The sequence below is a fragment of the Hyposmocoma kahamanoa genome, unplaced genomic scaffold (genome assembly GCF_003589595.1).
Source record: "Hyposmocoma kahamanoa isolate Upper Pololo Valley unplaced genomic scaffold, ASM358959v1 87, whole genome shotgun sequence".
Classification (NCBI taxonomy): domain Eukaryota; kingdom Metazoa; phylum Arthropoda; class Insecta; order Lepidoptera; family Cosmopterigidae; genus Hyposmocoma; species Hyposmocoma kahamanoa.
This window is the reverse complement of record NW_020654422.1, coordinates 21829318-21848161: the sequence shown is the minus strand read 5'-3', so window position 1 is coordinate 21848161 and position 18844 is coordinate 21829318.

Sequence of the window (18844 nt, the reverse complement as noted above, 5' to 3'; positions counted from 1 at the left end):
AATTTATTTTACCTATGGAATAAATAATCTTTGACTTTGACTTTGACACAAGCACTGGAAATACGACCCTAATGGCAGGGACTTGAGTATGATTTGGAGTGTTTTAAACCATACTCAAATCTTGACTTGAGCATTGAGTAGAGTTCTAGAATACGACCCTTAAAGCTCTGAGTGGCACTGGAACTGTTACGGACAGGCGCACGACTTGTTGGTCCCGTCACTTAGTATTATAAAAAAAATAATCCCATACTTCCACGTACGTACTCTTAAAACAATATACTTACCAAAATTCGTACAATTAGCATGTATGTGTTTATATAAAGCGTTTTCATTGCCATAACCTTTTTACGCGCCCAAGCGACAACCGTGGGAAATAACAGATTTCTGCCATGGTGTTATGTAAAGGATGTGAATACAAAGGAAATGAAACTATTTATCCGGATTTAAATCGCGTATATTTGTTTTTTCCAAACAAATCAACGTTTCGGGCAGTCTAGGAGTATGTCATGGATAAACATACAATGAGGTTTGAAAAATCCCAGGTCCAAAAGAAATCTGTTATCTACCCAGGATGCTGCGAGAGGCCATTGAAATTAAAAAACATCTTAATTTCAACAGGAAAGATGATTTCTCCGTACCATAAGTTTGAGATCCAGTATTTCCTCTGATGAAAAATCCCAAACAGGCATAAGACTGCACTACACTACTTTTTATGTATTAAAAAAACACACGAAAAATGTACATGTGTCTACATGAGAAAGCTTTTTCTTTTATATTGCAACAAAATATTATTTCAAAAGAATCTATCTGCATGAAAACAAAAAAAAAACAATACAGTTCCAGACTCGTCACTCTTCTTCGGTCTACTAGTAATCCCGACACACTCCACCTTTATGACATTAACTTAACGCCCATTCGTACGAAGCGCTATGCTTCGTCTTTTCATATGCGAACAGCAAAGGAATGGAGTACCTAACTTCCGGCATCTGTTTACCGAAATCTACAATTTAGGTCTATTCGAGACTGGGGGTATAGGTATTTACTAGACAGGAATCGTCGGCGACATCGTCGTTTAACATCAGGGGGTCTACTCTGGTTCTAAGACATCTATCCGAAAGAGTTACTGTCAAATAAGTAATAGACGACCAAACTAAACACCATGCGTCTTTTAAATTTGGTCGAGTATCAGGTACTTTTTTTTGTAATATCAAGTGATGGAACGAACCAGTCGTGCGTCTGACGGTAAGCTACACGCCTCACCATAACAGTTGCAGTGCCCCTTTACTAGAGCTTTAAATCGCAAAGATCTGAGGGGCAATGGACATAAGTTGACAAGTCCCATGTGTCTGTAATTTCACCATCACCTTTATACCCTTCAAAACCGGAACACAATAATGCTGACATTACTGCTTGGCGGCCGAACTAGGTAAGGTGGCAGTACTTCTCACAGAGTAATTGTTTCGGTCGGATGTTGGACGGGGAACGAGAGTACAGGGTCAGATAAGGCTGCGGCCGAGCATAAGTATATTTAAATAAAAAAAACGTTAAAACAGCAAATAGTTGGTATAATGAAGCCACATTATGATCATATTTCAAAAGTGCTTTTATTACAAACTGCCTCGGTGGCTGAACGGTTACCATGCCGGACTGCCACGCATGGGTGTAATTTGTGGTTGTCTATGTGTGTGTCCTTGGCACCCGCGACACAGGGTTTCCCTAGTGCGGGGCTATGTTGAGTGTGTGCGTCATTTTATTTATTTATTTAATTACATGAATGTCATAAAAATAATATGAACCGTACATGCAACAAAATTATGTATATGTGAAATTTTATAACTCTCCTATTTATGCATAAAGAGTTGTCAACTAATTTCGTTCGTAGAATCTTTAAACGTTTCTTCTGAAAAGTTGTCATTTTGCAGATGTGGCCTTGTTACATCAAGGGTGCGAAATGTTCTTTTTTTTATAAAATATAGGTGCGCATTTGACCTCCATCTCACCCGAAGGCAAGTGACGATGAGGTCGACGGTGAAGCATGCACACCTAAATAATGCCTATTCACTCTCGCCTTGAAAAGGTCCAAGTTATAACGTTCAGGGAACAAGTCTGCAGGCAGGGAAATTCACTTCATAGCCGTTCGTCATATAAATGTGGAAGCGTAACGCTTCGTGCGAATCTTTGGAATATCCACAACATAGGTGTGGAACCCAAGCCTACGCCTAGTTCCCCGGTGATGGAAAAGGGAAGCCGGAATTAAATCGAGTAATTCCATCGCACACTCTCCGCGATATATCATGTAAAATACCGATAAGCAGGCAACTTTACGGCGGTGTTCAAGGCTCTGCAGCTTCGCATCCACTAATTCCGAGTCACCTATAAGCCTCTTGGCACACTTGTCAATTGAATCCAAAGTGGCCAGTTGATATGTTGCAGAGCCATCCCAAAGGTGGCAGCAGTACTCCATGCACGATCGGACTTGTGCTTGGTACAGCTGAAGCAACTGTCCCGGTGTAAGGTAACGTGACGCGTTACTTGGAAAGGATCCCAAGCTTCCTTGATGCATTAGATTGTTCTATGTTGTCCAAGGTATTATATAGTAAATTAAATATAATAATATATAGTAAATTAAAGTTGTGACTGGAAATTGTTGCACAGAAGGAAAATTACTGTATTTTTTATAGCATAGTTAAGCTTAAGAGCTGATATTGAATCAGCTCGAATTCAGATTTTTTCGTACGAACACGTTTAATTTTGCTTGGGTCGAGCGGCAGAGCCACTGGCTTTATTTCAGAATATTTATTTTTACTAACGATATTAAAGCCATATGAAAAATGAATATCGTATACTATACATGTTCTATTTAGTTCAGTTTATGTACAATGGCGAGGCGTGAACATAGTCGTTAGTAAAGCCGCCCCAAAACAAAAAAAAACACCTACCTTAACAAAACCTTCTTTGGCCGTTAAAAAGACGCCTTGCGCAGAACTTAGGCAAAACCCTTATTAGCACAGAATACCTTTCACTTCACTAATTAAGTTAATCTACACTTAAATTTACTACCATTATGTCGTAAATTATGTATCAGATAATACGTGGAAAGTTTTAGGCAAGCCGGTGGGAATCGAGTTACATGGACGCCTCGCCACTAATATGTAAAGTACCTTTTTGAATACTGCGGTTTTCTTATAAAATTTCGAGGTAAGTTTGTGTTTTTTTTCTATCGTGAAAATGTTTAGGAATCGTCTTTTCTCTCACGCAGTGTACTAGTCAGTGTATCCTCAACTTTACTATATGTTCTTTCCAAAGTGATTGTTTCAATATCGATATCGACTACTAAATGAATTTGTGATTTCGTGAAGACGATTGTCAAGTATTATTATTATAATATCTTAGTGTGAGTTCAGACGAGCGTAATTTTTTGAGTTGTGAGTCGCGTAGTTTGCGCTGCATTCGGTTTCTTAAAAAAGTACGGTTTGTTTGATACGACGACGACGCAAAATGCCGACTCACGGACGTAATGACGACTGACTCTCGGTCGCATCGTGCGATGGGCTGGCGCGGGTGGAGGGAGGATTGAGGGAAGGGGTCACTTTGGTATAGGATGCGCGTGAGTATAGACGTTTCTTGCGAAAATGTTCGATATGGAGATTAAAAAAATTATTAGTCTTTCCTCTGGACTGATGACTTGTCTCATATTAAAATTTGTATCTAACTTAGTAAGAAAAGGTTTTACTAGGCTTAATAATTCCTGAAAAACCTTTATTGGCATGCGGTAGAACTTAACAAATTGATATGGATATTGACATGTACTTGTATATTATAATATATGAAACTGCCCATATTTACATCGATTCATATTAAGTGGATGTACCCAGTTTCTTTTCTTTTTCTGAAATCGTCTTCTAATGCTTCATAAATACATACTATTTTTAATGGATCTATTACATTATTACGACACAAACACCCCGTATAAACGCTTAAAAGCAATTGAATAAAATACAGTCGTCTGGCGCTCCAATTGAATTTCGGTCAGCGCAAATTGCGCAACTCAAAAAACGCAACTCACAAAAATTACGCTCTTCAGACCTTACCCTTACTCTTATTGAGATTATGGATAGCAATTTAAAGGTCGTATTCTAGAACTCTACTCAACGCTCAAGTCAGGATTTGAGTATGGTTTAAAGCACTCGAAATCATACTCAAGTCTCTGCCATTAGAGTCGTATTTCCAGTGCTTGTGTTGCCAGTGCAATCCTGACTTGAGCATTGAATAGCGTTCTAGAATACGATCCTAAGTCACTTACCTTATTGGTGTTACGAGTAGGTAACCTCGGAATCGAATCTATTAACGCGTGCATTAATCAGCTAATAACCTACTCCTACTGCGCTATGAGCTATTTGATTTACTATAAATGGCATTCCTCTTTCATCATATCCTTTTGCAATACGTTCAACTTTAACATTTCCATGCTTTTGTATTTGTAACCGACTTCAAAAAAGGAGGAGGTTCTCAATTCGACTGTTTAGTTGATTTTGCTATTTCTCCAACTCAAGGCGTTTTTCTCTCGATATACTTTGAGTAGTGTCGTAGTGAGAACCTATTTTTATTATCTCCAGTATCAAGCCCTGTATAGTGGCGAACTAGGGGATATTTCAATGAAACTTAGCAAATAGACGAAATTCCACGTATTTTTGAGGTCGGTTTTTTTAGTACTCTGTACTGAGATTATCTGTAGCAATGTTTACTACTAGTTTATGTTGAAGTAATGAAAAAAGATTTTAGAAAAATTAATAGTCGTCAATCGATTATTTATATTACAACGGCATCATCTTCATTATTGACTCGTCCCACTGCTAGGTATGGATCTCCTCCAAGGTGATTGTTAAAGCCATAGTCTTCCACCCTCATTTATTTATTTATTTTCCAAAAAGTATACATTTTACAGAAGACTAGAGAGGCAAAAAAATTACGAACTTTTGAAGTTACAAGTACTTTATAAAGGTTATTTTTATTTTAAGTATATTATGAAGAAAATACGAAGAAGGAAATAGTGATGAAGAAAGTCAGAACCATAGTTCTTATTTTAAACCAAACTACAAGAGATTTTATCTTGAAAATTCCACTAATTATGAATTTAAAGTTTTTGTTCAAATTTGACAATAACGTGATTTAGGTGAAAGTGAAAACATAAATTTTGACAAAAACAACTATTTAGAAAACCCAAACAAGATAACTAATATATAAGAGAAAGTGAAAACATAATATACTAGAACTACAATGGAAAATATTTATTGAGGATCCCGATAATTAAACGAAGACATGGCTAAAAAAACTAGTATTCAAGCCAAAACTCTTAATAAAAATAAATAGAACTATCTCCCGCCAAACTGGATAACGTCTTAAACAATTATAGATCTACTTAAACTTCGCCAATTTTAACACAAAGGAAGCCTTTCCGAGCTAGTGAGGTGAAAACAATTTTTTTCAAACTTTTTTTAAATTGGTTGATCAAATGCGGTTTAGGGACTTGACACGTTTTATAATTTTTTTTTAAATTTATAGCGTACAGCGCTTAAAATAAGCAAGAAAACATAAGACGGTGTCGTATAAACTTGTTACACAGATTTGTTTATTACAGAGATTGAATATCATGATTTTTACTACTATGATATTCATATATTTTTCATGAAAATCCTCCACTAGTTGGTGATAGTATTGATACAGATATTGAAGAAACACACAAAAAAAAAAATCATTCTATTCAGCTGGACTCAAACCAGCGACTGTTAGACAGACCGGGGTTAAAAGCTCTTCCAAATGAACTACGGAACGAATCAGCAGAACTTACGAATTTTTTGTTAGTCTAATATTAACGCCAACCACCCTATTTTTTATAGTTCCAAAAGTGATTAGACTATGAACTAAGAACTTCTTATATTTATTTATGTTTCCACCTGGTCCCTTCCTCAATCTCTTAAACATGACTATGTTACTGGATTTAGTGCCATTACCTAATATAAAAAAGATAAATTCTAATTGTTAATGCTTGACGTAGTCTACATTGCTTTTGATAAGGTTTTTTTCTTAACGAAACTTTATATAAGACAGTTTTGCATGTATATATCGCCTTTATTAATATCAACGAAATTTTGGAAGTTTGCTGATGGGGTATCCGATATGAACGACGAGGTGTCGTCTCAGTTATGGCTTTTATGTTACAATAAAAATCAGTCAATTTGATCAAAGAAACAATTAATTATCACGAGGTAATTATTGTTTTTTTTAAACCTGTCCTTAAACGAAAAGACAAAGGTTTAAAACCACACACCCAAGTCTTATAATGGACTGAAGACTTCGCGTACTATACCAGAAAAATACACCGAGATAATTATTATCCTAATGACACTGCAAGTGACATCAGTGTCACTCGTTTCGTCGCGTCTCAGACATCCATTCCTGTTTCTCACAAAAAAAAACTATATCTACGTACTACGTATATTTGTAAAAAAAAGATATTTATGAACAAAACAAGTTGCAAATCTATAAAAGAGCAATGCCCCAATAAACTTTAGCAACTTTTTCAGTAAAATACACAAAAAAAACATGTAGAAAATTTCCATCAAACGTGAACGTTAGAAAACGACCGTTGTTGTTTGTCGCCCAAGAAAAACTTGGATAACGTTTAACATAAGTTAAATAAAATACTTGTTTATAAAATAAGCAATTGCTACTAAGCCACCTTGTCATGAATAAATTACAGCACGTCAAACAGCCTCTATTTATGTCGTTCGCCGCTCCAAAATTCTTTGTCTCCATAAAACGGTTAAATTGTCACACGCTTCCTTAAAACAGCCAATGCAATAAAATTGTCACCAATTTAGATTCAGCCGTGCTAAAGTCGTCTGGACGTCGTATAATAGACAGATAAAATGTATGTTTTACGCGAGACACTGCACCCTCTTGTCTATGACAATCAGGTAGGTGCACGAAGGGGAAAAGGCCAAGTTCCCCCGAAAATCTAAGAAAAGTATCACAAATTAAATGGAAATCGAAATTTGATATGCATCGCTTGGAAATGGTCAGCGGTGTTCTGTAATTCTCATACAGATGTCGGATTGTATTTTCTCTATCCTTTTACTGTATTAACATACATAAAAAGGGAATAATATTTATCTTTCTCTGTACCAACGATTTCTATCTTGATTGATTTATAGGTTACGAGAATTTGTATAGTTTTTCTTGGTACAAATATAAATCGAACATAAGATAATCCACGAGTACACCTACATCTCATTGTCATATCGTTGTATTTTTTTATATCTGTATGTGGATAAAAGTATTGCTACAATATTAACTTTAGCCTTTGTTGTTATGGAAGTTGTGGATTAGTATCAAGCCTAAATTCACGCTCTCGGTTTGCCGACCATGAATATTGGTGTGATAGAGCGGTGCACAAGGTAAACAAATAGTTCAAAAATTTGAATTTTTTTAAATATATGCGTGCAAGAAATGAAACTAATATTTTTGGATCTCAATCGCGTATATTTGTTTTTTCAAACAAACCACCGTTTCTGGCCTTTTACAGGTCTCATGTTCACGGCTGTCAGCCGAAACAATCACAAACTGAGACCTCGGTATGCGTACTCAGTCATACATATTTTTATATAATATTAAATGACGGATCGAACAGGGCGTGGGCCTGGTGGTAGTCACTATGAGACATAAAAGTTGATAAGTCCCATGTGCCTATAATTTCACATTACACATATACATAATACTTGGCGGCAGAAATAGGTAAGGTGGCAATACTTCCATGGACAATAAGAACTCTTTACTACAAACAATACAGACTATGTGAATGACGTACGGTACAATTTTTTTATAGCTACAATACCTTTTCTGGCTACGGTTTACCGTATTTATATACTAAAATTGAATTTGTCTGTAGCAGCAAAAAACACAGTACAAAACGTTTTCCGATAAAATAAATAAATGATATAATAATGTTACGGGTACTTGGCTCGGGTTGAAACGCAAAATTCGTAACACATACGTTTGTCTCGAGTTGATTATAGCACGTGGGTTGGTGGATGTGCCGGAAAATTGGATTGCATGGCTTAATGCAACGGGAACGCTTTTATTACGATATGTTTTTTTTATTTCTATAGAAACGCCTGAACTATGGGTTGGTAGTTTAATTTGTTTTTGTGCTGAGAGAGAGGTAAAATCAACAGACTTTAGACCAAAGGACAATAAACTTAAAAGCCTTTTGTCTTGGTTAGAAATAAAAATACTTTTTTATTCATTCGAACATTGGAACCAAATGAACTTAAAGTCTGTGCTCGCATCAATGGGAGTGGTGCGATGAACATTGTATTGTATTGTACGTTTAATTTTGATTAAAAAACCGATCGCATCCCTTCTGGAAGAAATGCGTAACTCTTTTTCAGAGCGGCCAAAAAATATGTAAAAGTCATAGTCTTAAGTAGTTTAGTTCATAGTTTAGTAGCAGTAGTACTCATTGTGAAAGAGTTCATGCAGGCTAGTACCGCCACATTACGTATTTCTGCCGCCAAGTAGTAATGTAGTAATGTCAGCATTACTGTGTTCCGGTTTAGAAGATGAGACATGCACATGAGACTCGTCAACTTACGTCTCAGGGTGACGGACTGTTATGGACAGACGTGTTGTTCACCATCATATTATACAAAAAAGTACTTTGAAGTGCAACCAAAAACAATAACCATTAGGTTATACATCTACAAATTACAGAAAATCACAAAAATGAACATGTTACGCCATTCCACGAATGAAAATCAAGCAATTAGGTCTAAGTAAACAAGTCCCTTTATTGCTTAAATTTTTGTATGCATTGTAATGTTGGTTACTTCGTTTCGCGTTGATATTTACGAATTTGTTTTTCATCGTATTTAAAGACGCGCCTTTCGTTCACGAGCGTTTGACTAAACATGTCGGACGCAATTTCACTTACAATTTATTTGCAGATTAATATCTAAACATAAATTGTATTGCAATTCAGCCACATACTTCTTAACTACTTATCATTAAGAATTTCTTATAATTGTTTTGAATTATTTTCTGTATAAAAATGTAGCAAATTTTTTACATTTCATCATGGCTGTATGCGTGTTTGCTTTTTTACAATATTTTAGTTCGAGTTGTATTATCTATGGAAGAATTAAAAAAAAATCCGTCATTTGCTAAATCCATAATATACTATTACGTATTAACTCATTGACTTACAAATAAATGGACGACGGGTCTAATACAAAAACCACGAAAAAAATGACCCAAGTCAACCTATTTAAACGTAGTGACATGTAAAGGAATATGAAAAAGCTAAAAAGTTGAATTTAAATTGTAATGTCATCGCAGTACTGTCTAATTTTGCTTGCTTCGCTGTCAGTCGAACAAACGAAGACCAAAGCGTGAATGACGCTCTGTATACGATTTTAACGCCCTATAAGTTCGGACACTTTTTAACGCGGACCCGACGTCCATATAATTGTATGTCAATGGTATTACTTATAAGAATTAGTATTACATATAAAAATTATATATAATTAATTTAATAAAAATGTAACTCATAAGGCGTCTACAGTTCCGGTTGCCAAATAAACATAAACACTCAAGCAAGCCCGTATTGGAAACAAGTGAAAGCGAAATAAAATCAACTGCCTTTTGACAAAAGGACAATAGGAAGCTTTAAAAGTCTTAAAACCTTTTCTCTTGATGAAACATGTTGAGTCCACTCTTATACAACATTTGACCTCGGGCCTCTATAGAGTCTTTGAGGCCACTTTAAACTCCACAGGCCGCCCCACAGGCCTCCCCTAGGCATTTATCACGGAAATAGCTGGAAACAATTGCGGCACATACGAAATTACATCTCCAATTCATGAAACCTGTTATCCAAGTTTCCTTTTCTCGCTTACCGATCTTTTTCTATGAATAATTTTCGGCAGTCATGTTGACTTAATTTTATATGGGTTCCGCTCCTTTTTTTACATTTTACGAATGATATTATACCGAAGGAGGCTTTTAAATTCTTTGTGAAAGTTTATTGGAGTTGGTGGATGGTAGATCGTATATAATTAAATGTCAAGAAACACCGTTTTCATCTAAAAAAGCTGACAATAAGTGACAATAAATGCTTTGTTGAACATTTTATACCCTTGAAATAATAAATTCACAAGTGACCATACGTCAAAAGTGCTTTTATTACATGTGTAAACCATAAAAATATAACAACTACATAAAATAAATGATTTATATGTTTTTTTTATAACAAATGGTATTTTATAACACTCCTATTTAGGCATAAAATTTTATCGTCATGTTTCTTTCGTAGAAAATAGAATCTTTACGCCTCTCTCGTCATAAGTCAAGGGTGTCATTTATTTTTTCAGCAACAAAACACTACAGAGAATGAAACTATTTTCGGATCTAAAATCACGTAAGTATATTTTTTTCGAACAAATCAACATTTCGGGATTTTTACAGGTACCATAGTCACGGCTGGTTGAGATGGTAGATAAGATCGACAGATATACACTTTGTTGCTTGCATATAAAAATAAAAACGGTACATAGATAACTTTATAAGAACTGGCGGAGAATATTTGACACAATTCCGACGTCGATAAGCGCGGGCGGCGCGGCATGTTGTTAAACCGTTGAACAATTTGCCAATTTTGGTATAAATGTGAATTTAATAAGTAATAGGGCTTCAGTTGAAAATAAAAATTTAGCAGGTTCTCTGTAGTAGTTAACGAAAAATATGTCTATATAAAAAATTATGTACAAAATTAGATATTTAATTCTGAAATAATTCGTTTTAGTTTTTTATTTTAGCCTGTTTTCGGGATATTATATGATCGGTTAAAGTACATCCTATCATGTAACACATTAGCACATTCTTTAGATAATATTCTAATGTGTATCGTATTTAAGTATATTTTGTAAGATCGTAATTTAAAAGTAAGTACCTAAACAATTTCACTAGCAAAACAGTTTTTCCCGCTTTTCCACCGGTGACTCACCTTAAGAGTAAAATTCATTATCTGTCGCTTATATAGGTGTGCCATAAGATCTATAACGAGGGCAGAGCAAAAGTGAACGCGACCGACCGACCATACAATTTATTCAATAGACCATTCTGTATAATGCGGATGTTCGCAAGAAATGTGAAATTAAAGGCATAATAATATCGTAGTCTATTGCCTTTTTATTCTGGGAATGGCGGGAGAATACCGTTAACTTTTTATAGAACCTTTTGTTTAGTTTTCAACACACTTTGAATTTTTAACAGACTTAAGAAAAATGGAGGTCCCAATTTATTATATGGATTATCTTCGGAACTAATCAGTCAACGAAAACGAAACAGCCAGATCTTCTTCTTACAACACAATCCCTTATATTTTTGACAAACTTAAGTTTTCACAACGCCAAATAACGGCTTCTCGTTTAGTTTACCCCAGACACATCACTTCAGCATTTCGTGTTAGTTTTCATTTTGCTGCCACGAAATTCTAGAACAACATACCCCATCCACTCAGGAACTCTAACAATGCTTTTTATTTAAAAAAAATACAAAATCTTTTTACTAGATTTGCAAAAAAAGTCATAGGACAATATAAGATATTACATATATATTTGTAAGTATATATGCTGAGTGGTGCCCATAATTTTAGTTTTAATTTATTTTTTATTTCGTACGTACAATTTTAAAAATGGTACTGAATAAATTTCCTTTCTTTCAAATCGCGTTGTCATACATTCTTAATTCTAGCCCCGATCGACACTAAAGTTTGTAAGTCATCCATAGTGGGAAAACGGTTACATTTACGGATTTCGTGCTTCGAGTGTGGTGCCCTTGTTACGGACGTCATTAATGCGTCGCTTTTATGTCTTATATTTTATTGAAATAATATTTTCAGAAATTACTTGGAAGAATTACGTTCATTTAGAAGGTTTCTTCTGAACTGCCGGTGAAATAAAACGGTCTAATAAAAAAATGCAATTATTATTAGCTACATCGGATCTTCGCCTGACTTTCAGCCTCCGGAGATCTAAACGGCTGTCGGTAGGAGATAAAACGCTTCTCTAAGGAGAACTGTGATTGGTACACCGCTGTGCAGAAAAAATGCATTTTTATTTTACAAAATTATTTTATGTAAAAGTGATAAAGTGAAAATACATAAAATTTCAAACGTAAAAATATAGAAACCTACCCTTACTCGTAAGTAAGAGCATATTGTAGAAATAATCACGCACGTTTTAAAATAGTTGTATTTGAAGTATCATACTAGTACTAAAATTTAAGAAACATGTTCGAATTGTCGTTAACAAAATTCATTATAATGTTAATAAATGTTGACCACATAATATTGCTTTAAAGTGCAAGTGCCCTCCTGGACGCACACACTTGAATATTGGTAATTCAGCTTTTAATTAAAGTTCAGTTACCGTGAAGGAGTCTCGATGCAAATGAGCGCTCCACTTATACAAGGAAATACGGAAAATCAGAGAAAAACGGGAAGAAATAGGAACAAACCAAGCTAAATACCAATCGAGATTTAAATCGAGATCCTAATACAGTTTTACAAGGACACTTGTCTGGATAATTCCGGAGTTTAATTTTAAGGTCTAATCCAATAATATAAATGCTGAATTTATCGCGTTTGTATTTTAATTAAGTTAAGCAAATACAGATCTGCCTTCTGTTGGAGAAACGGGTTAGTCGTAGATAATATAATCAGACGAAAATGTTCACAGAGGCAATTTGAGAAGCAATCCCGTGACACACATTTATTTATGGAAAACCAACAGCTTCATAACAATAAATGAAACCAAGGATAAAAACATACTCCCTGTTTACACGTCTCCAGAAGAACCGAAAAAGAGTAAACATAATGGCGGCACGTCACATGGTTACTTGTATTCTCTATTGGGTGTTTAATGTCCTTGGAAAAGTATTTGACGTATAGACAAACATGCAGGCAGTGACAAATATAACCGCCTACACTTGGAGCTAAATAAAGAGTTGAAACAATGAATATGACCATAATGTGGACGGTTTACTTGCGTATTTGCCAATTTGGCTCCTTCGATGTGCGTCGAGAAAGCGACCAGCGCATGGTAACGCGAGTTTGGTGTTCGCTGTATTTGTCTTAATTATAATACTTTATCACACAAATTATCTACATCATGTGAAGTGCCATCATAAGAAGCACTTACATAAAGAAGACAATATATGATAACATAACTTTAGAACGGGTGGAAATAATTAGGTACAACCACAGGGGTTGTATAATAAATGAACAATTGAATTTTGCATCATCACCTTTGTTACGGGTATTTTCGGGTTTCAACAATAGTAACACTTGAGGTAGTCTCGCAGAGTTTCGGTTCCCGGGCTGGGAGAAATATTTGTATATCCTACATTTATTTCTTTGTTGAGTTTGGTCTATTTAGTGGTTGTCTATGTGTGCGTGTCCATGGCACCCGCGATTCAGGGTTCCCCTAGTGCGGGGCTATGTGTGCGTTAGTCCCATGTGCCTGTAGTTTTTTCAGCACCTTGCTTGGCGGCAGAAATAAGGTATGGCTCAACAGCTGTTAAAGGTGGGATTTCGTTAATTTGACACCCTAAACTGTAGTGTTGTTCGTGAATATTTTGCCTTGCACTTACTACGATCCTTATACACATGTTTTGCCTCATCAAACACGCAGCAATGATTTCATGCACGTTTGTCTGTTAAAGGTACACTTGAACGGCTTTCTTTAGTATGTCCTCGATTTGGTCGTGGTAAGTTCGCCTTGGTCGGCCCTTACCAACTTGTCTGCTCATATTTGCCTTATAAATCTGTTTTGTCAATCTTCTTTCATTTTCTTTCCTCCATAGCATCCCTCTCTACATCTTCCGCGTCGCGACGCTGTCTTCCCAAAATTTAGTTTGACGTTTATTTGATAATATCTTTGTTTACTTGTTACTTGCTTCGTGACTTGTCTATAAGTGCACTAATCTATAAAACTAATTGCTGCTTACATTGCATGTGATCCTACGTCAAAAGCGCTTCTATTACTGGATAGTCATAAAAATAATACTAACTACATGAAACAAGTTATGTATATGTGACATTTTATAATTTCCTAATTTATGGCATAAAAAATTATTGACTAATTCCATTTGTAGAATCTTTAAATCTATCTCCTGAAAAGATGTTATTTTTCAGATAATAATAATTTATTCAGTACCACAGTAATACCATGGGTGATAAAATACATACAAATTATGGTTGTACATAAATAAACTGACAAAAAACAGTGGACAGGCTATCAATCAGTTCCCGAAATAGGGTAACCCTGTACTTTGGGAGCTGATGACGATCCTCCGCCAGTAAACAAAATTACAAATAGGAAATGAAACTATTTTTCAGGATTTAACACATAAGGAAGTTTGTTATAAAGAACTGAGCTTAGAGCATACGAGTAGAATTGAGGACTAGCAAACGCTGCTCGAAAAGGTACATTGGGGCAAACTGGGTAGCTAGACCTTCTATGTAGGGTCACGGGGTCAAGGGGAAGGGTAGAGTGGCGCCGGAGAATAGCCGTCTGGATAAAGAGTTGTCTTACAGATCCAACATTCAGAGTATAATCTAGCAGTAGGAAAATCCCTTCCCTTGTAAAACATGATTTTTCATATCATCCTCTGGGCTCTCTCAAGGACTATTAAAGTTGTTTTGTAGGCCCCTCCCCAAATTGGCAAACAGTAAGTGACTATAGAATGGCATGGCGTCTGATAGACCATCCTAAGGGTCTTCACGTCAGCTGAAAGTCAGATTTTTAACAAGATATATAAGTCTACGTATTTGGCCACAGATCATGTTTACGTGGACTTTCCAGTCTAGGTGTTGATCAATGCAAATATTTAAATATTTGACATTGTTGAAAACTCAATAAGGTCGACATACGTAGACGTAGTACAACTGGAGGAATCATTACACGAGTGAGCTGTGAGTATACTTGCCTGGTCAGGTGGATTGTGGCTTCTAGGCAGCGAGAATCTTATCACCTTAGTCTTCTCAAGTTAGCTAGTTAGACGCCGACCATTTGATGACGTAGTTAAGAGATTTCTCGGCCTTGCTCCTAGCTTTTTCCCAGGTAGTATCGTAAATTACTAATTCGGTACCAGCAGAGCGTAGGCAAAGTTACAAATGTTGTTACAATTTTTCAACGGTGTCAAGCACAGCTCATTGATGTATATCAAGAACAATGTAAGTCCCAAGATACTGCCCTGAGGAACACCTGTATCTATTGATATGTTAGAGCTAATAAACGTATCTATTTATTTACATATTGGGAGCGGTCAGTAAGGTAGTCACGAAAGATCACGATGGGTATACAACGAATTCCGATGTGTTCCAGTTTGATGGGTGCGATATACTTTACTGCTCTTGTCTAATAAAAGCAGTGTAATACGGCTTCATAATTACGAAAAGGAACTGGCCCAACAGCCCCTCTATAAAGCGTCCACTTAATTTTTGCTCTATAAGTTCAAAACTGTGTTTTGTTGACACCTATTTGAACCCTTTAGCTAAACAAGGACGAACTAAACCAAAAGGCGTTACTTAATAACAAAAATCAATAGCCCCATAACACAATTACCGGCCCAACAATCAAAGGGTGCCGATTGCCGACGTAATAACCTTATTATGAATTTCCAATGCAAATAGTTGACCGGCCTATTGTCATAGAATAATTCTATAAACGCTTCAGAGGGGTCATTTAATATTAACGTAGTGAAATAAGGTACAACATGACTGCCGACGGGGTCGTGAAACGAAAAATGAAAAAGAAATATACATAGATTACCATAGCGGTAGCTCCGTAGGAAAACTATGTGATTCTCAATTGAAAGGCTTATCCCCATGTGCCTGTCTCTGAAGTTGTAAGACCACAGAGGCCGATGGACAGGAACACTGACGAGAATGGCTCTACAAAGGTGGTGAAGAGGAAGAGGATGCCCACCAGCCGTAACTTGTGTGGCACAGCGCTGACGGACGACGCTGCTGTACCTGTACTCTACGAAGCCTGAGAAGATAGTAAAATACAGCAGACTAAAAGCGAAATATACCCTGAGTGTCGATGTCGAGCGGTTGGAGTTGCGCCACAACGTGAATTTTAATTCGTTTGTGGTGAGAGTACCGACCGAACATCTGTCGATCTTTAAAAAGGAGGAGTTTTACCTCCATAGTAGTCCCATTTAATTTTGAAGAAAATCATCCACCTCTAAGGATGACTGTTCACGCATGAAGATTCATTTTTATAAATAGCGCCTAAATTTTATAATAAGGAGCAATTATTTTAATGGTTGATTTTGCTATTCTCCAATTCAATGCGTTTTTCTCTCTCAATATACTTTGAGTAGAGAGAACCGATTTTTATTATCCCCTGGTTCAAGTCGCGTATAGCGGCGAACTAGGGGATGAATCCGGGTTTGCGCACTTTCCGGATACCGATTTCAATAAAACTTGGTAATTATATGTAAGTCCACGTACTTTTGAGATCGGTTTTTTAGTACTCTGAGATTATTTATTTTAATTATAAAACTAAATATATTGTTTATTACCTTCAATAAATGCTCCATCTGCGTTAAATAATCATTGCCCCCAAAACAAGGAAGTGTCCAGTGAGCCATACCGGCAGTGATTGGCGCTGTGTGCCTTCCAAATAAATGGCCCTGTCCGAATATGACTGGACAAGCTTTGGCAAATATTTGACTTGTGAGCGGCCCGTTTTTGTGCTCCTAATACAATTTGTTAGCTATTTAATTTACTTTTGGGGACACACAGTAGATATAGGTAGCTGTAGGTATAATGCATGTACGTAACAAACTTATTTAATGCCTATTGTTATAATAGTGTTTAGTAGTTCGTTCAAATTAAACTAGATGGCATTGATCGATATCACGCAAATCTTGATCTAATTCCTTCCTCGTAATTCCTTTTGTCTGGTGACGCAATCAAATTTGTTGCGCCCTTATTTAATTAATTTTAGTAACCATAAAGTTACATGGAAGAGATTGCTTTCTAGCAATAAGGCCGCCTGTTGTCTTTTGTTTTTTTTTTTATAAAGAGTATTTGTATTGTATGGTATTGTGTAGTCTACATTTAGTCCTAGAACTCTGCATCAAAGAGCGGCTATCTGTTCTGGTTCTTCAGTCACGTCTCAAAGGGAGATTATGACGCCATAGAGCATCTTGTCGTGCAGGGCAGAGCAGAAGGCACTAGACTGACTGATGCAATAAAATTTGGTATGTGCGGTCCTAGAGATCCCCAGAAAATTCATCGACTGAGCGTCATGGTGAGATATCATGAGACGAGGTACATCAGGCACTGAAAAACATATATCATGGTGATCATGACAGCTCAGTCAAGAGTGCTGTCAAAAAAGTGTAAATAGCTCTTAGATATTCTACTATACCTTTAAGAACAAACTGCAACGTACCAAATTGAAAGAAAGGAATATTTATTGAGTTCTTAGGTTTTCGCGATTGTTACACATAGGAAATGAACCTGTTTTTCCGGATTAAAATCGCGTATATTTGTTTTTTCAAACAAACCGACGTTTCGGGCCCTTTACAGGTCCCTTGGTCACGGTTGACTCAACTCAACCAAACTCAACAACTCCTCAATAATTTCCTAAGAAACATTTATTCTGCTATTCACAAAGATACAATAACAATTCGAATATAACAAGGATTTTAAGGTAACACAGTAAATTTATTTAATAAAAAAATACACAACAATAACCGATAATCTAGCCAACGCAGAGCCTTAGCCTTGGTTTTCAGCTTGAGCCTGAGAACAGGTAAAATGGCTTTAAATGTTTTACACATCAAATTCAAATTACATAAAAACATATACATCTAGTACAATTTCATTACACTTACCAAAATTAATAATTAAATACAAAAGTCGTAACAAAATTTCTTGTTTTACACTAGTAACAAAAACTTGGTCTAGTCTATACCGCCAGTTGTTTATCTTGGCTGTCTGTAAGTCACAGCACAAACACTACTTAAGGCTCAACACTAGTTTTTGGGGTTCTCTTTGAGAAATAAACGAAATCCTCGAAGTGTCTTCGATATTCAAAAAATGTGCGTTCGGCCAAGCTGCAGCTGTTCAAAAACTTGATTGTTTGTCTTTGTCATGCGTAAAGGTTACGATAATCTATCCATTTGTCAATACTCATCGTGACTGCTTCATATGTAATTCGCGACAAATTTGTTGCAAGATTTTGCAGCATTGAAGCGCACTTCGTCTAAAACATTGGGCTGAGTTATTTCATTATATTAGCTAAACCAAATGAAGTACCCAGAAATTTATTCGTGTTATAAAGGATAACAAAGAAACAAGATTTTGTGGGAAAAAAAAACCGAGAAATCGCACTTTTATAATTACGCATGCGTAACGATTTTCATATGTGAAACAAAATGAAAACTCTGAGACATAAATACATTTAGTAATAATATGATTTTTTTAATAAATAGTATGTTAAAACACTGTTAAATGTTACACAACTGCCATAAACTTAAGTTGTCCTTTAAACTTAACTTATTACGAGTTATTACTAAAGTAGATATACTTGGTGATATTCCGCATATTAACCTTACCTGTTCTAACCTTTTTATCCACATCACTCAATTGTATTTTCTATTCGTTTTTAAGTATTGATTTAATTGATGCCTATGTTTTGTAGAGAAATAAATGTATTTTTATTTTATTTCTTTATAAAACAAATGCTATTTATATTAATATACC